This window comes from Chrysochloris asiatica, unplaced genomic scaffold (assembly GCF_000296735.1).
Source record: "Chrysochloris asiatica unplaced genomic scaffold, ChrAsi1.0 scaffold00024, whole genome shotgun sequence".
Lineage (NCBI taxonomy): Eukaryota > Metazoa > Chordata > Mammalia > Afrosoricida > Chrysochloridae > Chrysochloris > Chrysochloris asiatica.
Window position 1 is genome coordinate 18,998,284 of NW_006408542.1, and position 5,966 is coordinate 19,004,249.

Consider the following 5,966-nt stretch of genomic DNA (forward strand, 5'->3'; position numbering starts at 1 on the left):
CATAGGACAGACTTATGCAAAGTTAAAAAAATGAGCATTGTTGCAATAATAAAAATTCCTTGGCATATTTTCTCAACAATGCATTTTCAATTTTCTTAAAACTTCTTACTAAGCCCCTGTGATCATCTTGTATTCTATCAAGATTACCCATTTGGAATCTAAAAAACCTTAAGAGCTCTCTGCTTTGAATTTAACTGGCTCAGCAGATCCCCTCAGAAGCCATTGGCTTGATTAGACTTTCTAAAAAGACACCTAATGATGTAATGACAGTGAGACAAATGCATTACTGAGAGGATTTATCTGCAGCCATCCGCTGATCACAGATAAGTGTTTAAGCACATTTTGCTTGGAATAAACCTATGATGGTCTGAACTAGAACCCTTTTCATTGCTGTTTATTAAGTGGCATTGAGTTGGTTCTGATTCCATAGCGACCCTGCATAGGGTTTTCAAGGAGCAGCTGGTGGGTTTGAACTGCCTACTCTGTAGTTTGCATTTCAGTGTTGATCCTACAGCGCCACCCCAGGAATCCAAAAATCAACTATTGTTGTTGTTGAGTGCCATCAAGTGAGTTGTGATCCTTAGCAAACCTGTATATAAGGTTTCCGAGGAGTGGCTGGTGAGTTAGAACCACCGACCTTTTGCTGCAAGCAAATCCAGTGCTTTTCCTATGGCACCATACCAGGGTCTCCAAAAATTCACTATATGCGGAGCTCAGTTATACAAGAAAGTAAAATCTTACAGTATCATGACCAAAAAAAAAAAAAAAATCAAAAGCCTTTAAACAAAAAAGATAAATAAAGGAAAGTTTGCTGCAGCATTAAAGACACTGAGCAGGCAAAAGAACTGGATTATAGTCCCTGGAGTCTTTCCATTAGTACATGATGTGAACACTGGTAACTCCAGTAATGACATTTTTTAATTTACTCTCATAAAAATATTGAAAGATAAAGTTGAGGGAATCCCTAGAGTGAAGAGACATTGAAGTGAAAAATAACAGTGCAAAGATTAGAAAAGTTAGAGAATTATTTCAGAAGACCCAACATCCAGAATGAGAGCAAAAGTATTTGTTGTTGATGCTTGCAAATTGCCATAAAATTTAGTGTCTTAGAGTGGAATGCTCCCACCACAGAGGTCTGACCGATCGTTGGAGATAAAGGTGTGGACATTCTTTTTCTCTCTCTATTCATTGGTCTCTGTCTATGCACCTCCACTCTGGTGATTAGAGGGGGTGTCTGAGTGAGTAGACAACCCCCCTACACCCAGAGGGTTCTATTACACAGGCACACAGATCTGCTCAGTGAAGATCATTGCGTGCAGAATCTAAGAAGGGGGAAGACAGTGCTTAAAACCGAAAAGTCTCCAAAAATGGCTACAGCTGGCCCTTAACTATTTATCACTGGGAAAAGTCCTGAACACAGGTTGTGAAGTGGGAGAGAGACAGACTGTAAAGGAAACAGGCCAAAAATGAAACCGTGAGTTATGTTATAAAGAGCAACAGTAACATCTTGAAATTTCTCAAGCGGCCTTGATGGCAAGAAGCTGAGAGAGAGGCACTGAAGTCATACTCATTATTTTGCTCCAGATTTTCTTTTTTTCTTTTCTGTGATTATAGACTGTAGTATCCAACTTGAGTTATTTTGTTGTTGCTGTTTTGTTTCTTGGTCTCCATTTTGCCTTCATGGGGCTCTTTCTCGCCCTACCATTTACCCAAGAAGAAACAACAATTGTGGTCATATGCCAAACTACAATCACACCCTATAATATCCTGCCATCCAGACAAGAGCTAATACAAGCTGCTATACATCAAATAGACAGTCAACACCTGCTACAGGTATTCTGAGTTGAGTAGTAAGAAAAGCAAAAAGGGAAGCCCATCTTCTGATCACATGTACCTGGAAGCAATCAGAAAACTTAATACATCAACATACATTCATCTAATTATTGAAAGCACACCTAATTAACGAAGATGCCCAAGAAACAATTGATGAAATCAGCACATGTTCAGAGACAAAACAGAGTAACTGAGACAAATGAGCTGGAGGTAGACCTAGACTTCCCATTGTAAGGAAGGCAGGCTTTGGAACTGCCCGAGAAGGAATTCAGGAAAATGATCTTGAGGTGTATCCAGAGGGTTTGAGAAAAACAAGGAAGAAGTCAGGAAAGCACTATAGGAACAATCAAATAAGATAGATATAGCATTGGAAACAATTCAAAACCTGCAAAAAGAGGTCCAAATGTTTTATAATGAAATATCAGAAGTAGATAATACACTGAAAGGGCAAAGGAGTAGAATTGAAGAGATGGAAGCTAGAACCAGCAAGCTGGGAGACAAATCTCTCAATACTGCTAAGACAGAAGAGCAAGCAGAAAAAGGGATAAAAAAAACCTTAAGGAAGTCTAAGATTCATGTTCTGTGATTTTTTCCTGTTCTGGAATGCCAATAATTCTTAAGAAGAGGAATAACTTAAGAATTATTGGCATTCTGGAACAGGAAGAATACAGAAGTCCACAGAAATGAGCTTCTGGAAGAAAATTTCCCAAGCATTCTGAAAAACAAAAAGATACGCGTTCAAGAAGTTCAACGAACCCCAGGAAGGATCGACCCCAAAAGAAAATCACCTAAGACATATCATAATCAAGATCTCTAAAATCAAAGAGAGACAGAATCCTCAAAGCAGCTACAAAAAAAAGAAGTGTTACATACAATGGCAAAAAATTCAGATTAAGCTCAGATCTCTCAGCAGAAATCATGCAGGCAAAAAGGCAATGGGAAGACATATAAAACCCTGAGAGAAAACAACTGCCAAACAAGAATCCTCTACCCAGCAAAGCTATCAATCACATACAATGGTGTAATCAGAACATTTCAGGATAAACAGAATCTGAGAGAGATTTACCACCCTAAAGGGAGTTCTGTGGACTAAGAAACAGCAAGAACAGACAACAACCAGAGATTGACATAGGTGGCACCACCACCTGGAACTCAATCGACAAATGGAAGCATTGAGAATAGAACAAAACTATAAGAACAAATTCAGAGGATCTGGGCGTTCAGTCTATGATCAAAACAATTACAATGTGAAAGAAGGTAAGCACATAGGAATGAGAAGGTCAAGCATATTACAGGATAAAATAGACTGTCTTAAATGGAGGGAATAGTTAATGGACTATAAGATAACCTCAAAGAAAATTAACACTTTACAACATACGAAGAAAATGAAAATCCAAGAACATAGAAACATTAAAACTATGAGGAAAACTGACAAGAAAGAACACAAAAACCATGAACTCAGCACAGGAAAACATACAGAATAAAGAAACCAGCAGCACCAAAAAACAACAACAACAACAACCAAACATAATGACAGCAATAAATCCTTATCTATCTCGCATTATACTGAATATAAATGACTTAAATGTACCAATTAAGAGATGGAGAGTGACAGAATGGATAAGCAAACAAAATCCTTCAATATGCTGTCTGTAAGAGACACAATTTACACACAAAGACAAAAACAGTCTAAAAGTTAAAGGATGGAAAAAAATATACCAAGTTAATTACAATAAAAAATGAGAAGTGTTAATACTAATCGCTGACAAAATAAACTTTAAGGCAAAACCCAGTATAATACAGACAGACATTATCTCATGATTAAAGGGTCAACTGAACAAGATGACATAACCATAATAAATATCTATGCTCCCAATAAAAGAGCTCCAAAATATATAAAGTAAACTCTAATAGATTTGAAGAAGGAAACAGACAAACAAGTCTACAATAATGAGAAATTTTAATACAGCACTTTTGAAAAAGGATAGAACAACCAGAAAGAAGCTCAACAATGACACAGAGGAATGGAACAACACAATCAGCCAACTGGACCTCAAAGAAGTGTACAGAGCATAATATACACACCAACAGCACAATGTATATGCTTTTCAAGTGCACATGGAACATTCTCCAGAATAAACCATGTCTTAGGCAACAAAACAAATCTCCATAAATTTACAAATATCAAAATACTACAAAGCATTTTCTCAGACCACAAAGCTATCAAATTAGAAATCAACAATAGGAAGACAAAAGAAATAAAGTCAATACATGGAAACTGAATCACACCCTGCTTAAAAGCTACTGGGTAATACAACAAATAAAATGTGAATTCACAAAGTTCCTAGAAATAAATGAGAATGAAAACATCACATGCCAAAATCTTTGGGACACGGCAAAAGCAGTGTTGAGATGACAATTTATGGCAATAAATACACACATCCAAAATGAAGAAAGAACCAAAATCAACACATTAACACAACATCTCCAACAACTAGAAACAGACCAGTGACATAAACGTACAGTCAACAGAAATAAATAAATAAAGATTAGAGAAGAAATAAATGAGAGAGAAAACAAAAACTACAGAAACAATCAACAGGAATAGAAGCTGGTTCTTTGAAAGGATTAATAAAATTGACAAACCATTGGAAATTTTAACAAAAGACAAGAGGGAAAAAGCACAAATAACATGCATAAGAAACCATGTGGGTAATGTCACAATAGAACCAACAAGAATAAAAAGGATAGTAACAATATTATGAAGATTCATACTCCAACAAATTTGAAAATCTAGAGGAGATGGATAAATTTTTAGATAAGCACGAGCTACCTAAATTTATACAGAGTCAAGTAGGAAACTTGAACAGACCTAAAACAAAGGAAGAAATTGATCAGATCATCAAAAAAAACACCAATCAAAAACAGTCCAGGTCCAGATGGCTTCACTGGTGAGTTTTACGAAACATTCATGGAAGAACTGTCACCAATTTTACTCAAATTATTCCACGATACAGAAACAGATGGAAAACTGCCTAATACTTTTTATGAAGCAAGCATAATCCTCATACCAAAACCAGGGAAGGATGTCACTAAACAAGAAAGTTATAGATGAACATCCCCTCCTGGACATAGATGCAAAAATTCTCAACAAAATCCTAGCCAACAGAATTCAACAGCACATCAAAAAAATAATACATCGTGACCAACTGGGATTCATATTAGTGATGAAAAGATGGTTCAACATTAGAAAAACAACAATTTAATCCACCATATAAATTTTAAAAAGGAAAAGAACCACATAGTCTTATCGATTGATGCAGAAAAGGCATTTGACAAAATCCAATATCCATTCCTGATAAAAACACTGAGCAAAGTAGGAATTGAAGAGAAATTCCACAGCATAATTAATAGCATATATACAGAACCAAAGGAACTCTGGTAGCATAGTAGTTGCAAGCCGGGCTGCCAACCTCAAAGTCAGCAGTTTGAAACTACAAGTGGTTCCGTGGGAGAAAGACAAGGCGTTCTGCTCCCGTAAAGATTTACAACCACGGAAACCCTGTACAGGGTAACTATGAGTCAGAACTGATTCCATGGTACTTAACAACAACAACTTACAAAACCAACAGCCAACATCAATCCCAATGGAGTGAAATTGAAAGCCTTCTCCCTTTGCGAACAGGAACCAGACAAGGATGCCACTGATCAGCACTCCTATTCAATATTGTGTTGGGAGTTTTAGCCAGAGCTATACGGCAAGGAGCTCTGATAGCGTAGTGGATATAAATCGGGTTGCTAACCTCAAGGTCGGCAGTTTGAAATTACCAGCCATTCCGCAGCTGGGTCGCAAACCAACTCCACGGCACTTAACATACATAAGGCAAGATAGGGAAATTAAAGGCATCCAAGTTGGCAAAAAGGAAGTAAAACTCTATTTGCAGATGATATAATCCTATACATAGAAAAACCCAAAGAGTCAGCAAAACAACAACAAAAACAACAAACTAGTAGAACTCATTGGAAGATTCAGCAAAGTACAATATCAACATAACAAAAATCAGTTGGCACCGCCTGAGGTCCAAACCACCCACCCAAGGCCCAACCCTCCAGCAGCCCGGTCGCTGACACCA